The 14295-nt window shown below is 38.7% G+C and overlaps 1 protein-coding gene and 1 long non-coding RNA gene across 4 annotated transcripts in view; one reads left to right on the top strand and one right to left on the bottom strand.

Annotated features, from left to right (window-relative positions):
• LOC101173638 (5-hydroxytryptamine receptor 4) overlaps window positions 1-14295 on the top strand; it is a 180681-nt gene that overhangs the window by 39701 nt on the left and 126685 nt on the right. The window lies entirely within an intron of this gene.
• LOC111948043 lies at window positions 1196-5568 on the bottom strand. Of its 2 annotated transcripts, XR_002874035.1 has the most exons (5): window positions 4637-5550; window positions 4073-4107; window positions 3444-3601; window positions 3021-3116; window positions 1196-1678 (listed from the first exon to the last, which is right to left on the bottom strand). It is a non-coding gene; the product is annotated as an uncharacterized LOC111948043 (long non-coding RNA). The 2 variants fall into 2 exon arrangements; XR_002874034.1 differs by having other exon boundaries at window positions 3021-3601; window positions 4637-5568.

Genomic DNA, 14295 nt, shown 5'->3' with positions numbered 1-14295 from the left:
TTTGCTGCTGGTTTATGCAATGGTGTTCAATATTGGCAATGTTTTTGTGCACAATGGAATCAAAGAACACATTCTGCTTACAGTGCTATGAATTAAAATCAATGAAAATAAAAAGTATAAACTACGACGCTAGTTTGGGCAGGAGACGCACAAAAACATCTCGATAAAGTTAGTTTCAAACCTGTCAGCAAGTGTCTCTATTGGTTTATCTTGACTCACAGAATGACCTACAAAGGCATTTTGATAGAAAAAAGATCAGAATTATTTTTATTTTTTACGAGATTTAAACAAAAAGATTCAATTGAAACAGCTGCTAAGGGACCATCTACAAAGTACAAGCTTCAGAAAAAGTTAACAAAAAAAAAAATCAATAATCTCTCTAAAACAACCAAAAGTAATAAATGGTTCCATGAATCCTCATAATCATATTTATTATTATATGTACTTTAAGTGGTTGTTTAAAAAACGTTGTTTTTAATTTAATATTTTGTTTATAAACGTTTATTATTTGATGTTTTGGGGTTTTTAGGTTGACATTTTTAACACCTTTCAGAGGATTATGGATGAAAAGAGCCTTTGGGCTAATTTTGACACGTTGCAGCAATGATTCAATAAAGTTCATTGTGCCTATAAATTATACTGAGTACTTAAATTATTTTTCTATCAGACACTGATTTTTTTGGTGTTGTACGTATCGACATGTTTCGGTGGAATACCTTCCGCCTTCGTTAGGGTCGTCATCAGGTGGTAGTGATGTGACGTCTTTAAAAAACAGATGAGTGTGACTGAGGCGGAGTCACCTGTCAGACTTTGACAAGTGACTCCGCCCCTTGATGTCAGCACTGTAAACCCGAATAAGTTCAGTGAACTCAAAATTTTTGAGGAAACAGATTACATAATAATTTTTAAGTTGACTTACTTAAAAAGTATAAGTTATTTGAACTTAAAATCTTTGAGTTGAATAAAATAAAACAATTTAACTAAAAGTAAACAATAACTTTTTATTTAACTAACTTAAAGATTCTTACTTTACTAAACTAGAATATTTTGTTTTTATTGAACCTTAATACATTAGTCAATGAACTAAAAAACTTTAATATATCTCAACTCAAAATTAATCATTTGAAGTCTAAACTAAGCCTTTTTTATCCTTCTTAGTCAGGACCATTCTTACAAAAGAAAAACTGAGGCAGAATTGTAATTGCAAGTTTATTTTTAAACCACCTTACACAAGTACATTTGAACAACTTGTGGTACTAGAAAATGTAAAACACTGCACAATTTGTGTTAAGAAAAAGTGCACAAGCCATAAAAAAAAAAAAAAAAAAATCAGTCTTCAAGAAAAGCAAAAAATGAGCACTAATCTTTTTTACACCATTTCCTTATACAACTTTATAAAAAAGAGCATTCTTACATTTCAAGAAAAGCAAAAATTGTTTATCAGCCTTTTTTTTTACACTTTTCCCACATAAAACTGTATTTTCTTAGGCTGCCCTTTCCCTACAAACATTAGCGCTCAAAAAAATACCCATTTAGGAAATTTGCCTACCACAAGCTCATCTTCCACCACAACTGCTGTACTGAGCGGACAGAAATGCACTGAACTTGTATTGTTGTTGCTGACGGTCAGAATGCCATGAGAGGTGCTGCTGATGTCTGCCTCTGGTGACTCTTTAATCTGCAAAGAAAAAAAAACAGTGTAGTATTAAAGAGAGAGAATTGATCGTTTGAGGGAAGAAAACTTTATGCAAAAACTACAACCTGAAATTTACATTTTAAGAGAAGGTCAGAAATTACACATCAGGAAAATTATTAAAGTTGATTTAAATTAATGATTTCAAGCATTGTAGTCAAAGCAATAAATAATTTAAACATTTATCAAACTCATTACAGAAATGATGAAATGCATTGATTAAAAAGACAGAAAATAAAACAAAAACGTCACTTAAATCACATTTGCTTAATTCAATACAGTGATCTTTAACTAAAGTCATGTAGAGCTTGATTTATTGCTTGAAAAGGATCTGGAAGAACAGAGCTTATATAATACAAAATATAATGAAATCAAAATAAGACTATTTGTAAGAATCATCATGATTCCATAAGGCACTGTCCACAAAAAAATAAACAAAAGCTTTTGTAACATGACAATCTGAAAACAGGATCACATTTATTCACCCCTCCCTCCACCTAACCAGTTTTACCAACATAACTCTCAGCTTGTGCCTGATGGTCAGCACCTTTCAGGACACGTCCAGGAATTCCATCCGACCCAGCTGCTTACATTCACCCTCTGGAACTCTTTCCTGATGTCATGCTCTCACAGTTAGCACTCGTAACTCTCCACCAGGTTGTGTCTTTGTTATTGGGCAGTTTTTCAACTACAGCTCAGAACATCTCCATAACAATGACACAACCTGCTGGAAAGAATCCCCTTCTTGCCAATGCAACTTAAGAGCAAAGATTCAGTTCAATTTTATTTATATAGTCCTATGTCACAACAAAAGTCGTCTCCATGGGCTTCATACCGGCAATTGTACAAGAACATGAAATCATAATACATTAGGTATTGGCTAAACTAAATTAAACAGACTAAACTAAACTGGGCATCCCTGCCGTTAGACCCTCTTACACAGTAAGGAAAACTCCTTTAAAAAAATAAATAAAAAAAGACTCCTCCCCCAGGACGGACAGGCGATGTTCCAGAACTCTTAGAGAAGAATTACATTTTCTAGTTCAACAACTGCATTTTTAAAGTCCAGCAGATTGGCGTCATCCAGATGAAATAGAGGACGGCTGTGGGCCCGAGACGAGTCAGAGGCGAGGTCCACGGTCAGGTACAGGAGCACAGATGAGCTGGAGTGCAATATTTTAGGAGACTATTTGTGCTTTACCTCACAACATTGCTTTGGCATGACTTTCTGGTTAAGTTATATTACCCACACAGCTGGAGTATTAACCAGCACACTGTCACTGGTACTATTTAGTGAATAAAACATTATCCATCATAAAGTACCTACATTCCAAACTTTGAAGAACTGTGGGTCCTCCTCACGTTTGTATATGGGAAGCCAGTACAGGACAGGAGCACCTTTGACATTAGCAGTCTGTTCTTGCTGAACAGAGACAAATACAAATTAATATGGCAAACATATTTCAAATGACTGCACCCTTTGGTCTGGCTCAGATCAGTTCATTTAGTCTTTTTAATTATCTTAAAATTGTACAGTTATTTCAAAAATACACCAAACATAAGATGACATTAAATTCATATTTACAAATGCATTGGGATCAACGATGTTTTTTTCTCCAGTGAAGCAAACATTTACAGTCATTCACTGAATTAGAAACGCTCAGTGATTAATATGAACCGATCCAAGTCAGCCCCTTCTTTTAGCTATACTAATGCATAATGTTGATCATGCCATGCAGTTATACCTCACCTGTTTATCATAGAGGTGCAGAATGTCGCATAGAGCCTTCCGGTTCGTGCTGCCTTCTGTCTCAACAAGATCAGCATCCTCGGCATCTGTCTGTCCAGGTCAAAATAAAACTGTTTTCGCAGGTTGACATTTGTGATGCGATGAAACTCAGCTCACATCTACAAAAAAAAAAAAAAAAAATTAAAATGTTAAACACAATTTAAAGCTTTTTCAAGCTACTGGTAGCTTGGAAAAACTGCTGCATTTTACAATAGCCTCAATACTCTGTCCACAATATGTAATCTAGGATGCATATTAATATTTTATGGATGTTTTAGGAAGAGACAAAACTGTTATATTAAAATATTTGACATTGTGAAACACAAATCACAACCAAACCAGGGGCCAAAATACCGTTTTTTGAGTCTTAAGCAAACTATATCATACATTTAGTACTTTAACTCGAGCCCAATTCAGGACAAAGTTATAACTGCTACATAACATTAACTTAAGGTAGGTTGGACATTTTTACTTATTCATAATTAATTTAATTTGTCAATAAGGTCAAATGTTCTCCAGGAGGATTCATTGGACTGAGAGCTGCCCGTGTCTTAAATATTGCAGCCATGTTAACTACAATCCAAACTTACCTCCGCTCTTATTTTTCAAACGCACCGCCGGTTCACTAAAAATAAGATACGAGAACAAGTTAGCGTAAGGCAGCTAGCTTAGCCCACATTTGCATTTATTAGGTTACTACGTGAAATACAAGTTACAGAAAAACATAACGATTACCAAATCACAGAGCCTGTGGTAAAATGTAGTAGAAAAAAAAGGCAATTCCCACCGAGTCGTATATGTGGCTGTGGCAGCCGCTCTGCCAGGGCTAGCTAGCGGTTAGCTAGTAGTAACGGTTAGCTAGTAGTAACGGTTAGATAATTTAAAATGTGCGCCAACCAACTCGGTAAACGTAAAACTTGAAACTTTGCCCCGACAACTTCTTTTAACCACAAGCAATAATTCTCTGATGACATGATACTGCAAAACATACATAATTGTTTAATTCAGAACAAATATTATTCGAAGATACAAACTCGTGGAGCACGTCATGAATACAAAGGATATACTAGAAGGAACATCAAAAGAAGCAACAAATATATAATACAGAGGCGAAAGTCATAAAATATAATAAAAAATAAAATAATACGACTTACCTAGACGTATGTGCGTTATCAACTTGGGCCAGTTGACACTCGCATCAGACCTCCGCCATCTTGAAGACTTCTGTGGCTGAGTTCACGTTCATGGGCGTACGTTATGACGTCATCACGTCTCATTACTCATAAGTTTTGACTCCAAGGTTTCATTTACTCAAAATGTTTCAGTCCAATAAAGATATAACTGTGGCAAAAGTTGAATCGGCTTTTAGGTTTTAAGCTGACTCAACTTGTTTGTTACTTTTGAGTTCAGTGATTATAAAACTTTTGAGCTCATTGGACTATTCGGGTTTACAGTGAGTTTTTTGCCGGAGGATGTTGCTCCAGGTGTGAGAGAGCTGGAAGGCCCCCTCATCCCAGTTCATAGAAGTGTGGGTTGGCTTTCGTATCTCCACCGCCAGGAATCGTCACACAAAAACATGCATTGTTATAAAGGCTTAAAACAAATTTGAAGCATAAAAACCAACAATAACCTATTAAATTGTATTTCAGAGTTAATAGTCTGAGCGGAGTTTAATCTTTTTTATCATTTTAAACTGACAGAATTGGCCTAATTACTAAACCTCAATAATTAACAGACAGTTGACATCGTGCTAACGGGCCTTTGCTTACTAAGCTCTACTGTCTCAGTGCGCCAGATGCGTCTGACCTTCAGGTCTTGGCTTTGGTGGCTCATTGATTGCAGACACTCCACTTTCATCCCAGCTGTCTCCTATGATACACATGTAGAAAGGGAGTGACACACATGTGCCAAAAGGCTTTCCCAAACCCACAAACACACTCTACAGACACACAGACGTTGCTGCCCTGATGCGCTTTGATACGGACGGATGAGAGGAAAAGAATTTCCTCAGTAAAATGGACATTTACAACAAAAGGAGATATTTGAACAGTAAAGCGTGTGAAGCAGGAAGGCATTATAATGTAGTACAACCTATAGACAAGATGTAAATGAGCGATACCTCGTTAAGGTCTCCTCGCTCTGCAGCCCTCAGGTCTTTAGGCTGCTAAAATTCATTAGCAAAATACTTGATTTGAGCAAATGTTTGCACTTGTCACAGAGTGAGTCGCTGGAAGTTAATCCAGGAAACGTTCTGCACATTCAGACTTACGGGCCTCCGTGAACGTTACGCGCTGGAACTGCGTCAAGTCTTGATGACCATAATTGCTGGTGATTAATATACACTTGTGTGAGGCAGGAGACCAAGATTGCTAATGAGAGAGGAGAGTCGCTTTTCCATGCAACAATGACGAAGTGATTGGTGTTTCGAAATCGTCCGACAAAAAGAACCATGAAAGACAAAGACTCACTCAACTAGAAAATGAACCAATCACAGACATTTTTTTCTGTAGGTCATTCAAAGGCCTCAAAAATTTGAAAATAAAGTTTTCTTGGAACTATCTGTAGCAATGCCTTTATTTTTATCTTTTAAACTTTGTCAAATTGCTTTGAGCTGGTTTTTGTGTCTTCCTGGAGACTCAAACATCACCGTGGGCCTCATGGATCTGTATTGATCCGACGCCTAAATCCCCTGAAGGAAGGAATGAAGGCAGATTCACGATCTATCCTCCTGAGCTTGGAAGGGGACCATAAAACTTGATTCAGCTTTATGGTTTGGTGTTAAGAAGTTTACACAGACCTTCAGAAGGACATTAAAAGAGTGAGACATGGCGGTGGGAGTGTGATGGATTGAAAAGGCGTTCAGACCGCTTGCAGCCATGTCCTGTGAGAGAAGAGCTGCATGCTTGAGCTTCAGATTCAGGCTTTACTGCCTTGGCTTGGCCCCCACTGCTGAATCTGCTACACACAACAGTGTCGTTTTGATAATTACCCCCTCTTTACTGGAAACCTTTGGCTGAACCTACACTGTCCTGAATTCACGCCACAACAAAGTTTAGCAAAACAGAGATGAACTCTCCACCCCAGAGCTCCATCAGTGGCTTTGGTCTCAAAGACTCTGACGGTTTTGGTCCCCCAACACTTTTTGGTTCACAGAACGACAATATTTTGAAGAGGAAGTTCGTTTTTGTCTTTTTTAGCGTCCAGTTTACCTTAATCTGTAAGGGTAAAGTTTATCTTCATCGTCTGTCAAATATCTGCAGCTGCTTTCAACTTTATTTGTTCACTAGATTTAGAGACACTATTAACATGTGATCTAGATTTTCCTCTAACCCTAACTGTCAAAGTGGAAGCTTAGAAATCAGATGCCCTCTTCAGCCTTGATCAAGGTGCGATAGATACATACAAAAACGGTCACTAAAACTGGTCAAGTAAGCAAAACAACTGTCAGAATAAATCCATATTTGGAGCAAAGACTCCTGGTTTTGACTGTTAAATGCAGATTTATTTCATTTTTCTGGTCAAAGAAACTTTCCAGATGCATTTGTTTTATTGTTTACGTTGCTAGCGTGGGGGTTTGAGTTTGGCGGTTGGGGCCGCCGCTTTAAGAAAGTAGTAGATGGATTTCCGACACGTGACAGAGCGACTTGACTTCTATTATTCAGAACGCAGAAGTTTTAAAACGTAAAAATTCGTCCAGAATCTGATTAGAAATGAAACATAAAAACAAAGTAGGTTGTGTTTTTTTTTCTCTTCGCCTTGGTACCAACTGACCTACGGATTGGTTCCGGTCCGCTGCCTGGGAGCTGAGAACCACTGATCTACAAGTGAAAAGGAAATAATTCTTAAAATATTCTTTAGAAAGGCAGAAAAGAAAAATGATCCTACCAATTTTTTTTATTCTAGTCCTTTAGCATTTTCAGGCCAACGTTGAAAGTAAGAAATTATTCTTAATGTTTTGCCTGGTGAAATAAAGGTTTCAGTCTAAGTTTATTTTTCTTGCAATTCATAAAATATATATATATATATATATATATATATATATATATATATATATATATATATATATATATATATATATATATATATATATATATATATATATATATATATATTTTTTTTTAAATAGGGGTCTTTTTACTTTCTTTAATAGTTTGGTGAAAAAGTTTATGTTTAAGTATTAAAAGAGATTTGGGTTTTTTTACATTTGCAGTTTATGCTTTGCATCAATAACAATAAAAAGACTCACATCTATGTAAATTAGTTTAAGACTTAAAGATGAATGTATTCTCCTAATATTTAGTTTTTTTAATCCAGATGAAGAATTTGAATGAAGGCGCTCTGGGTCTCAGCATTGTGATACATTTCCCTCTTTAGCGATGCCGCTCAGCAGGTTGGACGCGGCGAGGTAAAGTCCCAGGACTAGAAGAAAACATCAGCGCAGTAACAATGTGGCACGACTCCATTAAGACTCCAACACGGAGGGCAGCTGCTGGCTGCACTCTAAATATTTGATATGGTTCAGTCTGAGGACTGTTGGAGGCCGTCAGCCCGTTTCATAATGGCGGCGCGCTCAGTAAACACTATTTTTTCTTTACAAGTAAAAACAATCATCAGGTTCTGTGTTTATATTTCTGCAAAAGCAGACGCTTCCGAAGCGTAGCCTTCTAATGCTCTAATCTGGTTTTAATCCAGTTTATCAGTTCAATGGGATCCTGAGTTTGGTTGATTTTGGTACAACTCAATTAAATAAAGTCACATTTTCATTTTTACAGGTAGAAACCAAGAGCTGCTGTCTCTTTTGGGGAATTTTCTTAAGAGTATCTTTACTTTTAAACATTCTAAATATTAGATTAAGTCCCCAGTTTAACATCACAGAACACCTACATGAAAAAAAAAACCTCTGGAATCACATGTAGAAGCACTTTGGCCTCTTAATTATTGATGCTGTGTGAAGTTTCTTAATCAGATTCTGTTTTTGTTGAGAGGAGACCAGGGAATCATTGGACGTGTACTCCAGTTCAGATTACTTAAAAAAGCTGAAAACTCTTTTTTGTTTTGGGTTTTTTCTTGTCTTTTTTCTGCAGCTCCTGCAGAGCTTTGCTGTAAACTACCAGTAGATCTGGCAAATGTTTGGGTTTGTCACCATTAAAGGATTTGAAAGGATTTAGCTGCAGGACTTCAAAGCTGATTGTAGAAGTAGCTCGTAACCAGTGAAGGGACATCAGAACTGCAGGGATCTTGTTCAGTTCCGGTTGAAACTCTGACAGCAGCGTTCTAAACCAGCTGAACCTTTTAAGTATTTAGACGATTCGCACATATTGCACGGATGAAGGTTGGTCATGCGTGAATATACGTGGACAAAGTGAGAAAAGTTGTGTGAAATTTTCACAGATGTATCACAACTGAACCATGTTAAAACCATGCAAAGCACGAAATGATCAACGTAGCACATGAACTGCGTGATTATTGCACTGTTTATTCATTAGTGATTTATGCATCAAATAAGTAATTTTAACACGACATGTGAGCCGTTTACGTAATATAAAAGTGGTGGTACATGTGTGAAAGGTTCGTTATTGGTGGAATGGTCGTGGAAAGACAAAAATTTGCAAATGCGCAAAAATCACGGACAATTGCGTAAAATTTATGGAATCCAAATACAGAGCCGTCCGCCCAAACCTTCAATCTGTGCTGTCATGTTAATGGGGCTGGACCCAGAAGCAAGACAGAAACTGTAGGTGGATGAAATAATAGTCTTTTATTTAGTTCCAGTGGTGGTAGAGGGTCCTGGTTTGAAAGGAACGTGACTTGGATGGTTGTCGAAATGGATGAGCTGCTGGAAGTTGTGAAGATTGAAGAGTGGAGTCTTGCTTGGTGTTCCGATGGAGGACAAGTAGTGGCCAATGGTGGAGCAGTTCCTGAAGGTAGAAATTGGCATAAGACTTGGCTTGAGAGCTTAGTACGTAGCGGCTGTGTGACACGGTCTTTACAGCAGTGGAGATTACCAGAGGGTGAAGGGTCAGGATGCTTTGGTGACAGTGCTACATAAAGTTGAGTGTCATCTGTATAGCTGTAACATGAAACATTATCAGTCTGCAATGACTCAGACATAAAAAAGGTCCAGCTTGTTGTGGAGCTTGTTGTGGCTAAACAGCAGAGATCCAAGCATCACACCCTGAGGCACTCCGCATGACATGGAAATGCTCAGTTACTCAGTTAGATGCACCATGACCCCTCCCTTGAAGATAAGGTCTGACCAAACCAAGGCTGGACTCAGGTCAGAGACACAAACACTGATATCTTCCCGGACATGGAAGTCATTTGGCGCTTTTAAAAGGGGGCGTGTCAATGCTGTAGTGTCGTCCAAAGCTTGACTGAAATCTACCTAGCAGGCTCTTTTTGGTAAAAAGTTATTTTGTCGCTTCTAACCATATTTTGTAAAGATTTTTTACAATAAAAGGTAGATTAGAAATTGTTGTGTATTTGTTAACATTTGAGATCCAGGCTCTCCTTCCGAAGAGGTTTAACAGCTGTTTTTTTTAATTTACTTTTTCTTTTCTTTTCTTTTTTGAGAGTGATTGTGGGAAAACACCAGACTGGAATTGCTGGTTGTCACAATAGTCAGCTGAAAGGAACAGATTGAGAAGTGAAGTTTTGGTGAAACTTTGTCCTTAAGTGATTTCTAGCAGTTCTGACGTTTTGATCAGTTTATCCCTGCAAGCCTCCAGCTCAGGTCGTCACCTTTGTAATAAATGATCTTATTGGATGCTTGTCTAGCTTTTTTAAACTTGAATTACTCTCTTTTTACTTTTCTTGATCAATGAGATGATTTTTGGGGGTATTTTTCGCTGCAGTTTTCTACTCAAGCTTTCCTCCTAACAGGCCAACCAGAGAGCGTTCCTCCGTGGAACTTTTCCCCTGCCAGAGACAAATCCAACCTTCTCAGGTGCAATCATGAAAATCAACACAATCTGTAAGAGGCTACTCATAACACAAAGGTTGTTCCGTGCCATGCCAGCCACAGGGGGTTGATTGCTGGCTTTGGCCAATATCATTTTATTCTTTTGGCCAACACATACACCTGTTTAATAGGTGGCGGCGTTTACGACGACGTTTTCGTTTGTTTGTCATGAGACGCTGCAGCCTGCACATGTCATGAAAAAGCCAAAACTTTTGTTTAAGGTCAACTCATGGTAGTTATTTGCTTCCAGCTGAATCAGAGCAGTAGGACCTTCAGTCTTCGTTTCTCTGTCTTTTACAACCTCGGCCTGTTTTCCATCCCATCCACATTGGAGCATCAATGAATCTGCTTTGACCAATAGTTGACGTTAGAGCGTTCTCTGTTTCGTCCATCTTCCTTGAAGTGCTTTTAGATTCGAAATGGTGACTGAAAAGAGTTAAAGCTTTCAAACAGAAGGTGAAGATTGGAGTGAGTCTTCAAACAAGACAGCTACACCCCCACGTCTTCTGTAAGGTCAAACAATCTTTAGCTGAAAGCTTAGAGCGTCTCACACTGTGAGGACCAAAGCACTGCTTCTAAAAATTGATCAGGTTTCAGATAAAAGCATTAAGCCAACTTTATAAAGGCTGTTGATCAAACATGACCAATGCTGACCATGACCAGTGGATGAACAGTTTTGTAGAATTCTTGTCATATCGTCACATGAACAGAGTTTGCTGGTTTCCTTATGTTAGTATTTGTGAAAATGTTAGGAAATGTTTTCCTCATTGAGTTCTAGTTTCTGCAGACAAATTGAAGCATTGGGCATTGGTTTGGATTCGGGGTCTCAGCTGAATGTTAAGGACTCGAGAACAACCTTGGAGGTGGAGTTTTGTTGTTTTTGATGGAGTGACAGGAGATGGAGAAGCAGACATGTAGAAAAAAATGCAGAACACTTGACGGTAACAAGCCTGTTTGCTGGAGGCTCTTGCTTTTGGAAGCAAACCGTGTCGTCCTTCAGTCTGACGTCTGATCGATGTTTGTGGAAGCAGACAGAGAAAGACAGTAGAGCGGGGTCAGCATCATCTTTAGAAGAGTGGGAAATAAAGTTTTATTCTGAATTTATTCTCAATCAAACAGCAGTTTCTCTAAAGACTCTTCCCTTTACCTTCAACCTAGTTTCTCTGAGATACCAGCTAAGTAGAACATATCTGAATGTTCCTCTGTGTCTCCTCCAGTTTTTCTGTTTCCTTAATCACCCTTCTCTTTCTTGCAGTCAGCATCATTGCTTTCTATGAAAGGACCTCCCTCTGCTCTACGTGACTAAATGTGAGCTGACAGATACCGGTGTGCCCTCTGAGCCGCCTCAGCCATTAGCTCCGTCATGCATTCAGCTCGCCTCACATCCTCCTCTGCCTCTTTGGTGGGGCAGTCGGCAGGCTGACAGAAAAACCCATTTTTAATAATGTGTAAAAAAAAAAATTGTAAGCTTAGAAGTGTTTGATTGGACCCATGCCGTGACTTTAATGCTGGTCAGAGTACACTGCCAAAAACGGAATCTAAAGAGACTAAAAAGACTTTTTTTTTCAAGAAAAAAAAGTCTTATTTTCGGTCTTACCAGAAAAATAAACTTATCAAGACGTTTTTCATCAGCAAAACAATCCTATTTTAAGAAAACATGCCTTACTGACTAGCATTTCTTACCTTAAATTTCTTACCTTTTTCTTACCCCATTGACAAATTTATTTGCCTATTTGAAGAAAATCTGGTAATGGGGTTAAATATGTTTGACTCATTTCTAATAGGCCTGTTTTTGCAGTGTGTTTAGCTAAATAAAAACCTTTTTATGTGATCTCAAGCCAAAATACTTTAAGGGCTTTTTCAGGGTCATCCGGAGGTAGGATCACCATCTGGGGGGCATTGTTGTGGTTCTTTCACATCTTTAAAACGTTCTGGTATGCTACTTTCACAGTGGCCTCGGCAACACGTATTCAAGCAACCACTTCCAATGGAAAATCTATGTAAACATAAATGAAAGTTTGGGGATTTTTTTTCCAAAACTCTCATGTTCGCGTGTCGCTGTATTTTTAAGTCAATTTTCAGGCTCGATGAACAAAATAGACATTAGAAGCTAAACTGTTAAAAGCGAAACCAGCTGATCCTTGACCAATCAGGGTCTTGGATTTTGGTAGTGATGTATGGTCAGCGTCCTTTTGTAAGTCACAGAAGTGCCAACCGTTTGAAAAGTGATCACAAAAGACAAATGAATCATTTCAGTTTCTGCCTGGCTGGAATAATCCAACTCCAAGTCTTTCAAATATCTGTTAAAGAAAAAGCCTGGAGCAAGATTCATGAGATTTGCCCCACTTGGTGCAAAATGTCAAAGCGGTCCAAGCATCGAAGCATCATCCCCGAATACAAGCGGCTGAAATCAGCTTCCTCTGTAGGGTGGCTGGGCGCTCCTTCAGAGATGGGGGGAAAGGGGTGTGTTCCTGAGCGAGAAAAGATGGATGAATGTCCAAGAACCCGTGTAGATTGGGTTCTAAACGCACATCACATGCCCGGTAGGAACGTAGCACCTGGAAAACAGTGAGGCAAACCTTTGCTTTAGCATTTTTTAGTCATAACTGTCCATCACAAATGGAATTGAATTGAATCAGACCTTTACTCCTGTACCTCTACACATGAAGGCACCTTGCATCTTAAGGCCATGCCACTTAGACAACACGAACATTTTGCGCATATTTCACAGATAAAAAATTAAGTAATTATACGTGGAAAAAGTTTTGGTCTTTACAGGAAATATTCACAGATGTATTACGAATTAACCATGTTAAAACCACGGAAGAAGTACGAATAAACTACGCAAAAACACGTAAACCAACGTGGAACATGAACTGCGTGTAATTATTGTTCTGTTTAAATGTAATTCATTAGTGGTTTGTGCGTCACTTCTGTGATCTTCACATGATATGTGCAACGTATACACGATATCCCCACAACCACGGCTGGATGAAGCTCGTCTGCTGGACTTTAATATATGTAGTTGTAGATTTAGATAAGTTAATTCTTCTCTAAGAGTTCTGGTAAATCGCCTGTCCGTCCTGGGGGAGGATCCCTCCTTCATGTGGGGGTGTAACGACCTGCTTCTAGCTGCTGATTCTGGGGCCTCCAGTGTTTTAATTCTTTTAGATCTCTCTGCTGCTTTCGACACAGTGGATCACAGTGTTTTATTATCCCGACTGGAGCAGTCTGTCGGTGTGAAGGGCACAGCACTCAGTTGGTTCAGTTCATATTTATGTGGCAGGAGTTTTTCTGTCCAACTAGGACAGTGCTCTTCTTCAGAGGCTCCGCTCAAATATGGTGTACCCCAGGGCTCAGTTTTAGGCCCACTTTTATTCTCACTTTATCTGCTGCCACTGGGGTCCATTTTTAGGAAATATAACGTGTCATTCCACTGCTACGCAGATGACATCCAGATCTATCTTCCCCTAAAATCTGGAGGAGCGGATGTTCTCGACAGATTGCAGAACTGCTTAGCAGACATCAAGTCTTGGATGGAGCTTAACTTCCTCTGTCTAAATGAAAACAAGACAGAGGTGTTTGTCTTTGGAAAGACTGACCTGCTGACAGGCTGCTGTAGTGCTGTTGGCCCCCTGGACCCTTCAGATGCTCCATTCATTAGAGATCTTGGGGTAAACCTTGACAGGCATTTTAAATTTGACAGGCAGGTCAGTGTTGTAGTCCAGTCTAGTTTTTATCACTTGAGGCTTATTAGCAAAGTCAAGCCATATCTTCCTCCTCACGCTTTGCAACAAGTGATTCATGCCTTGATCTTCTCTAGACTGGACTACTGTAACTCTCTCTACAGTG

Source organism: Oryzias latipes, chromosome 10 (assembly GCF_002234675.1).
Source record: "Oryzias latipes chromosome 10, ASM223467v1".
NCBI classification, from domain to species: domain Eukaryota; kingdom Metazoa; phylum Chordata; class Actinopteri; order Beloniformes; family Adrianichthyidae; genus Oryzias; species Oryzias latipes.
Note: the sequence above shows the minus strand (reverse complement) of the source record. Positions and strands in the feature narration are given on the sequence as shown.